This window comes from Hyla sarda, chromosome 1 (genome assembly GCF_029499605.1).
Source record: "Hyla sarda isolate aHylSar1 chromosome 1, aHylSar1.hap1, whole genome shotgun sequence".
Classification (NCBI taxonomy): domain Eukaryota; kingdom Metazoa; phylum Chordata; class Amphibia; order Anura; family Hylidae; genus Hyla; species Hyla sarda.
The window spans coordinates 144,150,269-144,168,354 of NC_079189.1; the positions used below are offsets into that span (position 1 = coordinate 144,150,269).

An 18,086-nucleotide genomic window follows, 5' to 3' on the forward strand; every position below is an offset into this window, starting at 1 on the left:
GTGGCCACATGTGTTACCTCTCATGGCAGAAATTCCCTATGGCATTTTTAGCAGGATAATGCTGACCCACACAGCAATAGCTTCCCTGGAATGTTTCAGACAGTTTGTAACACTTCCTTTTCTTGCCCGGTTCCCAAATTTATCCACAATCAAGCATTTATGGGACCAGCTTGGATACAACATTTGGCAACTTCCGAGTGTGCAGGATCTACAGACCCAGCTACAACATCTATGGACAAATATGCTCCTTTTGTACAGTTTTTCCCAAACATATCTATTCACTCTAATATTGTTATCACTTTATATATCATTATTACATTAATTCATTACATTCACAAATACTGTATAAAGTTTTATATGATTACTACACCTTCTGGGTGTGTTATTTTTTTTGTCAGTAAGTATATATTGCTTACTGGAATCGCAAACAAAATGTGTCAAAAATTGGATTGCCAATATGGTTTGCTTCAATGCTCCAGACTTCTGGAGACCTGCCGACATCTCTTGTATTGAGTAAAACAAATGGTAGGGAATATGGAGGACATGCTTTCAGGTAAAATGTAACAAACATGTTTAAAACCATAGTATCACTGTTACAATTCACACATTAAATAACATGGTTTAAAAAGCAAACAACAGATAAAAAACAACTGTAACATATTAAGAAAATTATTAACTATTATTTATTTTTACACACAATATCCCAAAATGGCCCAAATTATGATATGAATAGGAAAATGTCATAAATGCTTTAGAGGTGCTTTTATTGGTGCAATGATGGAACACATTTTGGTGCTTGATGTTAGGCCCTTCATTAGGCAAAGATAGAGGTATGCCTGATAAAGGTCCTAGGATCAAGGACCTAAGCATATTATAGTATTGTACCAATAAATGTGTATTTAATTTTCATGGGACAATGTGTTTGACTGAAAAGTCGCCACCTACTACTGAGGATATGGTATACAACAGAGCTCATGATGAATAGGCTGATTTTCCAGTTGCTGTCCTGACTGACAAACCAATACTTTTGTTCATCATGCATGTGATAATAATGAAAAGGCTACTGAAGGGTGATCTCTAAAGAACAGGATTAGAGAAGAGCAAATCGAATCGGACGAAGTCGAATTCGTTCCGAATTTCATGAAAAACTCAATTCAGACCAAATCCGAACTTCGACTCGATTCAAAATAACAAATTTCTTCATTAACAACACCCCTGCCATCGTCCTGTATAATGTATAGATGCGAGCGGCTTTCTCCTGTGCTCGCATATCTGCAATAGATAGGACAATCGCAGCAGGTGTCAGGAGTGACATTTGTTGCGATCTGTCCTTAACTGCAAGTACTACTGCTCCCAACATGGAGCACACTCTGCTCCATGCTGGGAGCTGTAGTACCTGCATTAATAGACAGATGACAGCAGGTGTCACTTCTGATGCATAGATGTATAGATGCGGGCGGCCGGCCGCTCTTCTCTGGTCCCACTGTAGTATGAGTATATGCCGTATACATACCAATTAATCATATTTCCTGCAGAGAGCAGTGATTGGTTCCGGCCATCCGGCCAATCACAGCTCTCTACAGGAAATATGAATAAGTGATGTGAATTCTATTCACATCACTGGCCGGCCGGAGTATAGTACAGAGATGCGAACGCAGAAGAAAGACGCTCCATCTCTGCAATAGAAAGGACAATCGCATCGGGTGTCAGGAGTGACACCTGGGGTGATCTGTCTATTAGTACAGGTACTACAGCTTCCATCATGGAACAGTCTGTTCCATGCTGAGAGTAGTAGTACTACCTAAAAAAAATTAAAAATAGAGGGAAAAAAGTGAAACACACACTTTATTAAACACAATATTGAAATACATTACTAATAAAAAAAATTCTTATAGAAAATATATTCTTTTTACATTTAACCTCTTAACGACCAAGGATGTATATTAACATCCTTGGCTAGCTCCCGCAATATAATGCGTGGTCACGTGGTGACCCCGCTCATATCGGGTCGGTCCCGGCATGTATCTGAAGCCGGGACCCGGGGCTAATAGCGTGCAGCAGCGATCGCGGTGCCGGGTGCTATTAACCCTTTAGATGCAGTGTTCAAAGTTGAACGCCGCATCTTAAACGAAAGTGAAAGCTGCACGGCTGCTCAGTGGGGGTGATCGGGACCACCGCAGTGAAAATGCGGTGTCCCGATCAGCTGGGACACAAGCGGAGGTCCTCTTACCTACTTCCGGTGTGTCCCTTCGGTGATTGATTGCTCCAAGCCTGAGATGCAGGCTTGAGCAATCGACAGCCGATAACATTGATCACTGCAAAGCGATAGCTTTGCAGTGATCAGTGTTATCGGCTGTCGATTTTTATTAGTAAACAGTGCTGGCAATCAGTGTATGCAATGTTATAGCCTCCTATGGGAGCTATAACACTGCAAAAAAAAAGTGTAAAAAAAGTTAATAAATGTGACTAACCCTTTCCTTAATAAAAGTTCAAATCACCCCCCTTTTCTCATAAAAAAAAACACCAAGTAAATAAAAATAAATATAAACATATGTGGTATCGCCGCATGCGTAAATGTCCGAACTATAAAAATATATCATTAATTAAACCGCATGGTCAATGGCGTATGCGCAAAAATTCCAAAGTCCAAAATAACATATTTTTGGTCGCTTTTTATATCTTGAAAAAATGAATAAAAAGCGATCAATAGGTCCGATCAAAACAAAAACGGTACCGCTAAAAACGTCAGATAACGGCGCAAAAAATGATCTCTCATACTGCCCCAAACACAGAAAATAAAAAAGGTATAGGGGTCAGAAGATGACAATTTTAAACGTATACATTTCGGTGCATGTAGTTATGATTTTTTCCAGAAGTACGACAAAATCAAACCGATATAAGTAGGGTATCATTTTAATCATATGGACCTACAGAATAAAGATCAGGTGTCATTTTTACTGAAAACCGAAAAACCCTGCGTCCTTAAGGGGTTAAATGGCCCCTTTCTACATTTTTATTATTGTCGGCTACATTTTTAGGTACAAAAAAGACGTGCGTTTTTTAACTCACTATGCACGTGTGATTTTGTTTGTTTCGTTCATTTTTCGTCTATTTTAATGGAACTTCATTAAAGATATTTTTTACTTCAAGCGGAGCTGAGATACTCTTCCCCCACCAGTCCCTCCTTGGATTACATTTTTAGGTCCCTGTCTGCCCACATAAATTGATCCCTGTTTAACCTGTTGGAGACGGAGGGCTTACAGGTAAGCCCTTGAGTCCTGGTACTTAAGGACGGAGGGCGTACCAGTACGCCCTCCGTATTTCCAATCACCACTGCTCGCCTGGAGGTGATCGGACCGGGATGGTTGCTAATATCAATCAGCAGGCATCCCGTGGCAATGCTTAGGGGGGTCCTGAGACCTCCCCATGTCAGCGATCGCCGCAAATCGCCGGTCAATTCAGACCGGCGATTTGCAGTGTACAGGTATGACCACGCATTCTGGTACTTAAGTACCAGAGACAGTTCCGACCATGATAATGGATAGGAGCGAGGTGGCAGTGCCACCTCCTCCTATCCCCTGCCATTGGTCGGTCAGGACTAACCGACCAATGGCAGTTGGGGGGCGGGGGGATTAAAGTTAATTTCCCCCGCTCTGCCCACTGATTGAAGGTCAGGGCAGAGCGGGAGGAGCAAGTGCAGCCGGGGGGGGGGGCATGGCCGGCTCACCGGCGGAGCAGCAGCAGCAGCACAAAGGAGCAGCGGCGGCAGCAGAAATGCGGCCAGAAAGTACGGCGGTGGAAGAGGCTGCAGTGAAGATCGCTTGTAAGTGATCTTCACTGTGGCCTTCTAAAAGTTGCAAAAGTCTGGGCTTGCTTGGAGTTGTAGTTTTGCAACATCTGGACGGCTACAGTTTGGAGACTACTACTTAGTGGTCTCCAAACTGTTCTTCCCCAGTTGCTGCATAACTACAACTCCTAGCATGCCTTTCGGTTGTCAGTACATGCTGGGAGTTGTAGTTTAGCAACAGCTAGAGGAGCACGGGTTGGAATCACTGAGCTAGGGTCTGTTTCCTAACTCAGTGGTTCCCCACCAGTGTGCCTACAGCTGTTGCAAAGCTACAACTCCCAGCATGTACGGTCTGTCAGTGCATTCTTAGAGTTGTAGTTTTGCAACAGCTGGAGGTTTGCTTCCCCCCCCCCATGTGAATGTACAGGGTACATTCACAGGGGCAGGGGTGTACAGTGAGTTTTCTTCTACAAGTTTGAGCTGCGGCAAATTTTCCGCCACAGCTCAAACTCCCAGCGGAAAACTCACTGTGAACCCCCACCTGTGTGAATGTACCCTAAAAACACTACACTACACAAAATAAAAAGTCAAACACTACATATACACCCCTACACTGTCCCCAACCTCCCCCCCCCCCAATAAAATTGAAAAAGTCTCATACAACAGTGTTTCCTAAATGGAGCCTCCAGCTGTTGCAAAACAACAACAGCTGTAGGCACTCTTTTTGGGAAACACTGCCATAGGGATTTGGTGGATACAAGCGGCCTCCTTGTATCCGGGTCCGCCCCTATTGCAAATTCCTAATTTAGGCCCCAAATGCGCATGGCGCTCTCTCACTTCAGAGCCCTGTTGTATTTCGAGGCAACAGTTTAGGGCCACATATGGAGTATCTCTGTATTCGGGAGAAATTGTGTTACATATTGTGGGGGGATTGTTCTCCTTTTACCCCTTATGAAAAGGAAAAGTCAGGGGCTACACCAGCCTCTTAGTGTAAAAAAAAAATAAAAAAAATTTACACTAACATTCTGTTGTTGCCCTATACTTGTCATTTTCACAAGAGGTAAAAATAGAAAAAGACCCCGAAAAATGTGTAACACAATCTCTTCCAAGTACAGAAATACCTCATATGTGGACGTAAAATGCTCTGCGGACGCACAACATGGCTCAGGAGTGAGAGCGCCGTGTACATTTGAGGTCTAAATTGGTGATTTGCACAGAGGTGGCTGATAATTACAGCAGTTCTGACATGAATGCAAACAAAAAAAACACCCACCCATGTGACCCCATTTTGCAAACTACACGTCTCATGGAATGTAATAAGGGGTGCAGTGAGCCTTAACACCCCACAGGTGTCTGACAGTTTTTTTGAACAGTCGTCCATAAAAATTTAAAAATAAAAATTTTCATTTGCACAGACCACTGTTCCAAAGTTCTGTCAAATGCCAGTGGGGTGTAAATGCTCACTGCACCCCTTATTACCCTTATTCCGTGATTGGTGTAGTTTCCAAAATGGGGTCACATGTGTGTGGGGGGGGGGGGGGCGTCCACTATTCAGGCACCACGAAGGGCTTTGTAAACGCACATGGCCCCTGACTTCCATTCCAACCAAATTCTCTCTCCAAAAGCCCAATGGCGCTCCTTCTCTTCTGAGTGTTGTAATTCGCCCGCAGAGCACTTTATATCCACATATGAGGTATTTCCATACTCAGAAGAAATGGGGTTACACATTTTTGGAGGCTATTTCTACTATTGCCCCTTGTGAAAATGAAAAATTTAGGGTAACACCAGCATTTTATTGAAAAATTATAATTATTTTTTTTTTACATCCCATTTTAACAAAAGTTTGTCAATCACTTGTGGGGTGTTAAGGCTCACTTTACCCCTTCTTACTTTCCTTAAGGGTTGTAGTTTCCAAAATATTGTTCTGGCATCATGGGGGCTTCCTAAACGCAACATGCCCCCCAAAAACCATTTCATAAAAATGTAGAAAGGGGCCATTTAAATGTAGAAATAATATATTTTTTTATAATACATTTTTTTAAATTTTTTTTTATTAGTAATGTATTTTAATATTGTGTTTAATAAAGTGTGTGTGTTTCACTTTTTTTCTCTCTTTTTACATTTTATGTTAGTACTACTACACCCAGCATGGAACAGACAGTTCAATGATGGGCGCTGTAGTACCTGTAGTAATAGACAGATCGCCCCAGGTGTCATCCTGACACCCGATGCGATTGTCCTTTCTATTGCAGAGATGGAGCGTCTTTCTCCTGCCCTCGCATCTCTGCACTATGCTCCGGCCGGCCAGTGATGTGAATAGAACCGGCCAGCTGCTGGAACCAATCACAGCTCTCTGGGAAATATGAATAATAATATATATACAGTGGGGATCAAAAGTTTGGGCACCCCAGGTAATAATTTGTATAAATGTGCATAAAGAAGCCAAGGAAAGATGGAAAAAATCTCCAAAAGGCATCAAATTACAGATTAGAATGGGGTTTGAATTGTTTTTCTCACAATCCTGCAAGCTGTTCTGTCTGATATTTTTCTAGGTCTTCCAGATCTTGCTTTAACTTCCACTGTTCCTGATGACTGCCATTTCTTAATTACATTCTGAACAGAGGATATTGACATCTGAAAACGTTTTGCTATCTTCTTATAGCCTTCTCAAGATTTGTGAGCGTCAACTATTTTCAGTTTCAGATTTATAGACAACTGCTTAGAAGAACCCATGGTGCTGATTGTTGGGATAAGGTCAGATGAGTCTGGGCATTTAAACCTTTGAGATTGGCATCACCTGGTCTTCCCAGATGATGATTGAGAATAATCCATGACACTGTCAGGTCTCAGCTTTGCAAAGGGGGCAGTGCATGCTATAATCTTTGCAGGGTGCCCAAACTTTTGCAGATGCCATTTTTTTTCTGTTATTTTGAAAGTGTAAATGATGGAAATAAAATCTAACTTTTGTTGACATATTATAAGAATGTCTAATCTGTAATTTGATGCCTTTTGGAGATTTATTCCTTCTTTCCTTGGCTTCTTTATGCACATTAATAAAATTTTTTACCTGGGGTGCCCAAACTTTTGATCCACACTGTATATGTATATATATATATATATATACGGCATATACTCATATTACAGTGGGACCAGAGAAGAGCGCCCGCCCGCATCTATACATTATACAGGAAGATCGCATCGGGTGTCAAAAGTGACACCGGCTGCGATCTGTCTATTAATACAGGTAGTACAGCTCCCAGCATGGAGCAGAGTGTGCTCTATGTTGGGAGCAGTAGTACCTGCAGTTGAGGACAGATCACAGCGGGTGTCAGGGATGACTCCTGGGGCGATCTGTCTAATAGCACAGGTACTACTAATCCCATCACCTATTCCATGCTGGGAATAGTAGTACTAACTAAAAAAAATGTAAAAAAATAGAGAAAAGAAGTGAAACACACACACACTTTATTAAACACATTATTAAAATACATTACTAATAAAAATTTGCCGAGAATTTATTCTGATCGAATCGACCGAATCAAATTTTTCAAAAATTCACTCATCTCTTAACAGGATATGAGTATATTATGAGGCTCTGTGGACTTAGTGAAAACTTCATAATTTTAGGATTTTTTGTAATATATGGAAATATGAAATGTCATGGTCAATTAGCGAAAAATCTCACCAACATTCTTAAAAATATGTTTAGTATAAAAAGGTAATTTATTTATGACAAATTCTCCTTAAATATTAGGTATCCCCTCCTGCTGCTCAAGACTGGAGACTGAGGAAACAGTGCTTGGAAGGGCATGGCACATATACCTGTCCCTCGCTCCACTGCTCAGTGATTTATAGAAACTCAGCATGGTACAAGACAACAAAACGTGCTGTGTTTTCTCAGCAGCTGACATTCTCCTAGCAGTGCAGCTATTACTAAGTCCTACCGCAAAAAGAAAAGAAAAGTTCTTCTAGTTTTTAATAGAAAACTAAACTTAAAAGCGTTTCAATCAAAAGCATATCCTTAGGTTAAAAACCTCTGTTCAGGTAAAATAAGCTGTAATAAATAGTCTATTATCTCAAGATTAATCTCATTTACAGGGCTTATTATTAACACATGCTTGACTAGAGAATGATATGACTTGACTAACTGTGTTCTCCCTTCTCTATGTCCGTTGAAGGGAATATGTTAGCTGCTTAAAGGGGTAGTCCAGTGGTGAAAAACGTATCCCCTATCCTAAGGATAGGGGATAAGTTTGAGATCGCGGGGGGTCCGACCGCTGGGGCCCCCTGCGATCTCTCTGTACGGGGCCCCGGCTCTCCGCCGAGATAGCGGGTGTCGACCCCCGCACGAGGCGGCGGCCGACACGCCCCCTCAATACATCTCAATGGCAGAGCCGGAGATTGCCGAAGGCAGCGCTTCGGCTCTGCCATAGAGTTGTATTGAGGGGGCGTGTCGGCCGCCGCTTCGTGCGGAGGTCAACACGCCCCCTTCCCGCGGGCTGTCGGGGCTCCGTACAGGAGATCGCGGGGGGCCCCAGGGGTCGGACCCCCCGCGATCTGCAACTTATCCCCTATCCTTAAGATAGGGGATAAGTTGTAAACCACTGAGTCACCACTGGACTACTCCTTTAACCCCTTAAGGACCAAGGACGTACAGCTACGTCCTTGGTCCTGCTCCGGTGATATAACGCGGGCTTACACGGTATCATATCACGGGGGGCCCGGCGTCATAGTGAAGCCGGGACCCGCCACTAATAGCGCGCAGCGCCGATTGCGGCGCCGCGCGCTTTTAACCCTTTAGCCGCGCGCTCAGAGCTGAGCCGCGCGGCTAAAAGCGAAAGTGAAATCTGCTGGTTAACTCAGTGGGCTGTTCGGGATAGCCGCGGCGAAATCGCGGCATCCCGAACAGCTTACAGGACAGCGGGAGGGCCCCTACCTGCCTCCTCGCTGTCCGATCGCCGAATGACTGCTCAGTGCCTGAGATCAAGGCATGAGCAGTCATGCGGCAGAATCATCGATCACTGGTTTCCTATGAGAAACCAGTGATCAATGATAAAGATCAGTGTGTGCAGTGTTATAGGTCCCTATGGGACCTATAACACTGCAAAAAAAAGTGGAAAACAAAAGTGAATGAATATCATTTAACCCCTTCCCTATTAAAAGTTTGAATCACCCCCCTTTTCCCATAAAAAATAAAACTGTGTAAATAAAAATAAATATATATGGTATCACCGCGTTTGGATATGTCCGAATTATAAAAATATATCATTAATTAAACCGCTCGGTCAATGGCGTGCGCGCAAAAAAATTCCAAAGTCCAAAATAGTGCATTTTTGGTCACTTTTTATATCAATAATTCCTATCAATGCAAACATGGTACCGTTAAAAACTTCAGATCACGGCACAAAAAATGAGCCCTCATACCGCCCCATACACGGAAAAATAAAAAAGTTATAGGGGTCAGAAGATGACAATTTTAAACGTATTGATTTTCCTGCATGTAGTTATGATTTTTCCAGAAGTACGACAAAATCAAACCTATATAAGTAGGGTATCATTTTAATCGTATGGACCTATAAAATAAAGATAAGGTGTCATTTTTACCGAAAAATTTACTACGTAGATACAGAAGCCCCCAAAAGTTACAAAACTGCGTTTTTTTTTTAAATTTTGTCGCACAATGATTTTTTTTCCTTTTCACCATAGATTTTTGGGCAAAATGACTGACGTCATTACAAAGTAGAATTGGTGGCACAAAAAATAAGCAATCATATGGATTTTTAGGTGCAAAATTTAAAGAGTTATGATTTTTTAAAGGCAAGGAGCAAAAAACGAAAATGCAAAAATGGAAAAAACCCCGGTCCTTAAGGGGTTAAAGAATGTTAACTGCACCTCATTTTCAGAAGTGTGTAGGTCTTTTGAAAGTTTGGGGCACAAATAGCAAATCATTTACCACCAGGTATTCTTGGTATTAGCTGCAACACTTTGAGAACCAGAAAGTGGTGCTGAACCTTTAAAAATAGGGTGCTAATTGCACAAAAATCCTAACCATATTCTAACAACACCCCTTTTAAAAAAATTGGCTAACAGGGCGCTAAATCAGGCGCTATTTATCTGAATATGTGGCACTAATAGTTTAAGCAAATGTGGCACAGCTAAAGCAAAAAAAAAAGTGGCGCTAAATTCTTTGAATATCCCCTCCAGTGCCTATAGAGAGATGTAGAGATGTTGTTAGAAAATAAAATTAGCAAACCTTTTTATATAATCCTCAATCATTCATTTTGGATAGGCAAACATGCTGTGGTGTTAAGCGTTATACCACAAATTGCTGTAGTTTTGTGTTGCAGTTATTGGCTGCCCATTTTTCATATATGAAACACATTATAAACAATATGGCACACTAGTTACATGTGAATCTGGCCAAGTGGTTTATAGAGTAAAAACTTATGACATGTTGTCCACTTCAGTAAATTAAACCTTAAGATTGTGGTTGGTCTCAGGACTTTGACCCGATGCAATATTAACCTTTGGCATGTCTGGACAACATGACAAGATTTTTTAAATCCCAGTAATTCTTTAAGAAATTAAAATAAAAAAAGAGAGAAAAAGGAATTCAATAGATAGCAAATATATGCAAATATGCAAAACTTACACCTGTTTACTGTACATTACAAAAAAGCAACAATCTAGGTCTATAAAGTACTGAACAAGCATAGCCAGGAATGCGAGTCTTTATTGTCAAACAATGCCAGCTTCATAAAGAGTTTTAATAATATGCCCTTTATTATACCAATGCAATTCCTGCCTAACAAGCACAATATTTATTGTGTTCAAGCATCACATACTGTCCCGGAAATGAGGCTAGTAAAATACTAATGACACCACAGAGGTGTATTTCAGGACTACAAGCTTTACAGTCTATCAGAGCAGTAGCTCAGTATCCACCAATCTGCTTACCTCTGGGACTAGTAAAGTGACTGGCATAGCAATTTATGCCCACTGACCAAAGAATTTTAGTGGTGAGCAGAGTGACATAACATTCTGTACACTGCACCAATGAACTTAAGGGGGTTTCTTGTGAAATTAATTATTAACTAATTCTGAAGAGTCAATTTGGTAATTAAATATGTTGTGATTGTTTTTGCAGTTAGTTATTAAATATTTATTCTACTGTTCTTTATTTTGCTTTTAAAAATATTTTTTTTTATTTTTAAGTTCGAGCACTTCCTCAAAGGCAACATAAGAAAGCAATTCTCTCTCTGAATTGGTCCCAGTATGGGGTCAGAAATTAAATTTACTGTGGTTTTTTAAATGTGTGTACTGTATATACATATATATATATATATATATATATATATATATATATATATATATGTGTGTGGTGTCCCGGTACCGCATCCTATCTGGTACCTGTGTGTATAGGTCCCCATAGCCAGAGTCCCTAGGACGTGGGGGTCCTTATTGTCCAGTCCACCCCTAGTCACCTCTCATCTAGGTATTAGTTATCTAGTAATTATTTAGGATTTATATATATATATATATAGGATTGTACAAATGTATATAAATGGTTAATTACCTGTACAGAGTGTAGCAGGACCTGCGGGTCACGTGGTCAGGTAAACTCTATGGTTTTTATGCTTAAGGACCTTTGGAGGGCCCTGTGACGTATTTCACCCATCACTCCCTGTGACGGTGAGTAACAGTTGCTTGGACCAGTAAAAGCGGCCCTGCCCTTCCCATATAAAGGAGCGGCGGCCATTGCTCTCGCTCTTGTTCCTGTGCAGCCAAGCAAGCAACATCTCTCTTGTTCCTGGACTGTCAAACGAGCAGGATCTGCGCAGCTGTCTTCCGCAGTGAGTTAGGCCCGAGCCTTGCGGCAACGGCTGATCCATTCAGAATTGTGAGTGTATCAATACCTAAGCACTCTGCCAAATCACCGGACCTTATCTATCCCCTAAATCCAGACGGATCTTCGCAAATTACCTTAAATTCTCAGACTATATCAGAAGTCAAAGTCTGCAACAACTGTCAGTCATTGAACTATATAGAGACTGTATTCCTGACACTGTTACTGTTCATTGGATGTACTGCAAGTATTTAAGTAAAGTTATCCCTGTTCAAGTTCAACTACCTTGTGGACCTTCACTCATTTTATGCATGCACCAATCGTTACTGGGAAGGGAGGCGATAGGCCAGAGAATTACCTCAGCATATTAGCCCTCAGCCTGGCGTCACGAACTATAGGGTTAACCTTAACCCCTCATCTACCGAAACAACACCCCAACTACCATACACCCCCCAAGGGCTACCACATATATATATATATATATATATATATATATATATATTTGTACAGTACAAGTCAAATATTTGGACATGCTTTTCATTTCACTGTTTTTCATTTTCTTTTTTTCTATAGTTTAGAATTATACTGAAGACATGAAAACTGTAAAGGGACACATATTGAACTAACTAGTAAACAAATATGTGTTAAACCAGAATAAGCCCTCTTTTGCTTTGATGGCAGCTTTGTACATACTCTCATATCCAAAGGATAGGGGATAAGATGTCTGATCCCGGGTGTCCGGCCTCTGGGACCCTCGTGATCTCTGTGCAGCACCCGGCGTTCTAAACATTATGTTCAAGAGGCCAGACCCCCGCGATCAGACATCTTATCCCCTATACTTTGGATATCCTTTAAGCAATTCTCTTCTTGTTGTCGCTCCTCAGTAGAGGCTTCTTTTCAGCATTTTACGCATGATTCTCACAGTCTCTTCTGTTGATGTTAAGATGTGTCTGGTACTTGTTCTCTGTGAAGCATTTATGTGGGCTCTAATCTGAGGTGCTGGTAATTTGTGGTTTCTGAGGCTGGAGATATATACTTATTATCCTCTGCAGAAGAAGTAATTCTTGGTCTTCCTTTTCTGGAGAGTCACTTTTATCGTAGCGATTGACAGTTTTCATAACTGTACCTGAAGACACCTTTAAAGTTCTTGTCTTACAGAAATGATAGACTGTCGATTCTCTTTACTTAGCAAAGTAGTTCTTGCCATAATGTGGATTAGAACAGTAGTTGAATAGAACTGAACGGAACTGTATACCAATCCTACTTCTGCACAAAACAACTGGTGATCTCAAACACATTATGAAGGCATAAAAACCCCTATTCAATATCTCATGTGTACCGACATTCACTATTTTATCATGTCTACAATTTATAAAAAAAAAAAAATATTGGGGTTTTTTAGATCTACATTTCATATTTACATTACATTTACTACCTGTGCTACACCTAATAGCTCCACACCTTTTAGCCCTAGAATGGAAGCTATTTTTCATAACATCTTCTTGCTTGGTAATCTTCCTGACCTGGCTTTTCTCTATTTTAATTATTGTCTATGGCCACTAGTTATGAGACAAGACTTAAAAACATTTCTGATGAAGAAGCAGGCATCACAGAGGAAAATGACAGCAAACATCTTACACAGAGGAATAATGATCATGGTCAAGTGCAGCTTTTAACTGTGCAGGTGTCTTTAAGATGCACACACAGTTGGACTGTGCCACAGATCAGATGCTGCCAGAACTTCTGGTGCAGGCAGCATCTCTGTCCCATGCCTCCTGCATTGACACAGTAGAAGCACAAGCACATCTGGAGGAAGCAGAGGAGCTGCCGGGGAGTGGTGTGACAGGCTAGTGTTGTGTTTTTTTTTTTTTTTTTCATTTTTATTACTAAAATAATGAGAATTTATATAATTAACCTTTTTTTTTTAGTTGAGAGAGCAGCAAACAAGCAAAATGACATGTGAAATGAAAGAGATCAATTAATTATGAGACAAAGGAAAGAAGATTTTACTTGTTAAAGCATTAACATCATTTTCAAAATGTTATACCACCATAATGAGCATAAATAGTCAACTGGGCATTATCAATCCTGAGTCAGAACAGTGTGTGCCAACAAAGTCTGAAAAAAACAACAACAATTGGATAATACCTAAATTTAAAGAAACACCCCTAGGGAGAATGTAAATGCCAAGTTGTTCATGTATTTATGCATTTACAGAAGGAAAAATAAAAAGCATCAGAACAATGCAAGATTTTTTTAAATATGATATATCAATGAGAACACGTCTAAACATGGGGTTACTGAGGGTCCATGAGATGGATTATTCTCTGGTTTCTCATTGTAGTTTTTTCAGGATATGTAACTTAATCAACAGATGGTCCAAGAAATGTAATATAATCGTAATGTACATGTCTATTACAGTTCCATTTATTTCAATGGATGGAGTGTTAGGTATCAGAAAATATCCAAAAATTGAAGTAGCATGCCACTGCTACCCATTTGTTCTATTGACTGTAAGATTATTTTAGCTGGAACCCTAAAAACCCAGTACAGCACTTATTTTTTTTTTATCACTGAACATCACAAAAAACATTAGCAATTCTGATCAGTTTGAAAAAAAAAAAAAAAAAAAAAGCTTTCTCACCCTGCTGATCGGAAGTGACAAAAAAATCACAAAATCTGAATTTCACAAAGAGTCAATGGATTAACAACATCAGGCAAAACGTTCCTCTGAGCCATGGTATTAGCATTATTGCTGCTGACAAGGTCAATTCTTTCTGCATCATACTTGAGCGCTTAATAGTCACTAAATGAATTGCTTGATCACACTTCTGGAGTCTCGAAGAGAACAAAGGTACTTCACTTTCTGTCATTTAAGAAAAGCTCCATGTGGATTACAGTTCATATCAGTGTTTAAACTTTCTAATCTCTCCATTATCTTGTGTTCAAAAACATTTACATCTGTGTCAGTGTTAAAGGAGATGAAGGAAGCCCACACAGAGCCATGAGATTGCCCTAAGTGAGGCAGAAGAGTTATGGCAGGCAGCAAAGGTTCAAAGTTTGCAGTCCTGGTTATACATTACAGTACACAAAGTGTCAGGCAGAAGCAATGTCAGTAAAATAGGCACAGGTCAGACACAGGTAGCAGATCAAGAACAACACACAACTTCGCTATGGCAAAACAAACTATTGCTCAGGCATAGTTGAGCAATAGACCAGCCCTAAATAGGTAGGAGGACGTATTAGAGTCATGTGCACTGGCCCTTTAAATTGCAGCCAGTGCATGCATGCAGCCCTTTGGGGCAAACCTGGATCTGCAACCACAGAACAGGAAGCCTGGACTAGCTGGCAGGGTGGTAGACCAGCTAGGGTGGTCCGCCAGGAAAACGACAAGAACAAGACAGATCCATTTAAAGAAAGGTATCTGTTATCAGTTCAAAACCAACAGTTTTACAGGATTGACCAGGTTTTACAGCTCCATATGAGCGATTCAGTTTCACCAATTCCTGGAATCATCTGAAGAGTAAAAACCTACCTGATTACTATTCTAGAATCTGAAGTTGATATGTTTGATTTATCGCTAAAATGTATTTTCATCTGGACATCTATGACATATCAATAGGATATACCATAAATATATCATAAATGTAAGCTATACCTCTCCAGATCTCACTTCGCTCTGATTTGAGCCCCCAGAGATGGTCAGGAAGCTGAAAACTAGAGATGAGCGAATTTTTGAAAAATTAGATTTGGCTGATTTGCTGAATTTTCCGAAAAAATTCGGTTCAGTCCGAATTTATTTGCGGCAAATCTCTGTTAAAAACAGCTATTTCTGGCCTACAGAGAGCCTCAATAGGGATGTAGAACACTTTGCCTTGGTGTAACAAGCATAGGGTGTGTGCTTGGTTAGTTAAATAATACTGTTATTCAGTATGACATGCAGATTAGAGGCATCGCTATTAGAATCACTGTTACAGAGTGGCACAATGACAGAGCCTGGAGGTGGCATCAGTATGAGGAGACCATATAGTGACTGAATGACACAGCATGGAGGTGGCGGCAGCATGAGGAGACCATATAGTGCCTGATTGACACAAGATGGAGGTGGCGGCAGCATGAGGAGACCACATGGTGGCCGAATGACCCAGCCTGGAGGTGGAAACAGCCTGACGAGATCATTTGAATTGAAGATTTCAAATACATGAACCTAAAAAGTTTTATTTAATGTGCCAGCAGCATGAGGAGACCACATGGCGGTACAGTGACACAGCCTGGAGGTGAAGGAAGCATGTGGAGACCATATAGTTGCTGAATGACACAGCCTGGAGTTGGCAGCAGCAAGAGGAGACCATTTAGTGGCTGAATGACACAGCCTGGAGGTGGCGGAAGCATGAGTAGACCATATAGTGGCTGAATAGCACAGCCTGGAGTTGGCGGCAGCAAGAGGAGGCCATATAGTGGCTGAATGACACAGCCTGAAGTTGCCGGCAGCAAGAGTAGACCATATAGTGGCTGAATGACACAGCCTGGAGTTGGCAGCAGCATGAGGAGACCATACAGTGGCTGAATGACATAGTCTGGAGTTGGTGGCAGCAAGAGGAGACGATATAGTGGCTGAATGACAGCCTGGAGTTGGCGACAGCATGAGGAGACCATATAGTGGTTGAATGACAGCCTGGAGGTGGCTGCAGCATGAGGAGACCATACAGTGGCTGAATGACACAGCCTGGAGTTGGCGGCAGCATGACGAGACCATATAGTGGCTGAATAACACAGCCTGGAGGTGGTGGAAGCATGAGGAGACCATATAATGGCAGAATGAGCTCAGGCCTCTTGTTGCGACTCCTGCTGCCACTCGCCCCTAGTCTGCTGCGACCTCTGCCTGTGCCTGATGAGTTTAGGCCCCTGCCACTCTTCTGTGCATGTCCTGGCACCTCTCTGCCTTACATACTTAGTGCGTATATGAGGGGAGTACAATGTGCTCTAGTACGCTTAAAACAGTATTTGAAATAAATATAGTTGAAAATCAACCAAAAATCAGTCCTCAAGGTATATAAGAAAGATGGAGATGATAGAAAATAGAGAGAGATCCAGGTAATATTAATTAAGAATATTTATTTATTCAGTAGTAATTGTGTTGTTCACTGATGATCACTGTCCCAGCAGGGCCCTTGCATGGGACATAGAACGTGGTGTATAGATATTAAAATGGAATAAAATACATAAATTAAATCAATAAAAAATAAGTAAATCAAATAAGTTAGTAACTTGCATCTAAAAAGTCCCATTGGTAGATCGTAAGATCAGTGGGTAATGCTGTTCAATAGTAAAAGAAACAGTGTCTCTCAGTAACCAGAGAAATTCCAAACTCTGAGTGTGATATAATTATGACTTATCTGAATTTCTCAAAAATCCAGCGAAATACAGAACTTTATTTGCAGCTGCTGGAAGTCCCTAGCTTCGGGACCACTGTTACTATTTTTGCTGCTCCATGCGCGCTTAAGCGCCCAATTCACACGAGGCACGCCAACACCCACTCCCACCGCTGCTACAACCATACCGCTACGATCCTGCTGTCTCCCTATATCATCGAGGACCCACGGCATACCTACTGGGCTGGTGCCATCCGTGCCATCCGTGCCAGCCACGGATCTCTAAAGAAATACAGCCACGGAACTCTGAAGGAGGTTCTTTGCAGCTTCACCCACAATGCTACCAATTGCAGGAGACAGAGATCGGTCACTGCCGGAGGCCTGACACCTCCGTGCCATCCCGCCGACTTAGTCCTAACAGCGATCCCAGGAGTGGTGAGCGGTGCTGTGCACCGGACTTTGTGATACAATCTGCTACATTTGATACATTTGATACATTATATGCAAAGACCGCTACTGTATACTCAGAGTGCCACTGTGCAGAAAGACTTATTTCATCCTACTGCTGCTATATCGCACTCAGACTTTGGAATTTCTCTGGTTACTGAGACACTGTTTCTTTTACTATTGAACAGCATTACCCATTGATCTTACGATCTACCAACGGGACTTTTTAGATGCAAGTTACTAACTTATTTGATTTACTTATCTTTTATTGATTTCATTTATGTATTTTATTCAATTTTAATATCTATACACTGTGTTCTATGTCCCATGCAAGGGCCCTGCTGGGACAGTGATCATCAGTGAACAACACATTTACTACTGAATAAATAAATATTCTTAATTAATATTACCTGGATCTCTCTCTATTTTCTATCATCTCCATCTTTCTTATATACCTTGAGGACTGATTTTTGGTTGATTTTCAACTATATTTATTCCTATTCCAATAGACCTTTGGGTGAAGGTAACAGCAGTTCACCTCAGGTATATCTATCCACTGAGTGAGCTACACTATTTTTTTCATATTTAAAACATTATTTGTCTACAACACCAGCAGGTGTGTACTTTTGGCTTG

General features: G+C 41.1%; 1 protein-coding gene across 3 annotated transcripts in view; it reads right to left on the reverse strand.

The window, feature by feature from the left end:
- The window catches only part of FHIP1A (FHF complex subunit HOOK interacting protein 1A), a 260,100-nt gene that overhangs the window by 63,737 nt on the left and 178,277 nt on the right, over positions 1–18,086 (reverse strand). The gene's annotated exons all lie outside the window — the stretch shown is intronic.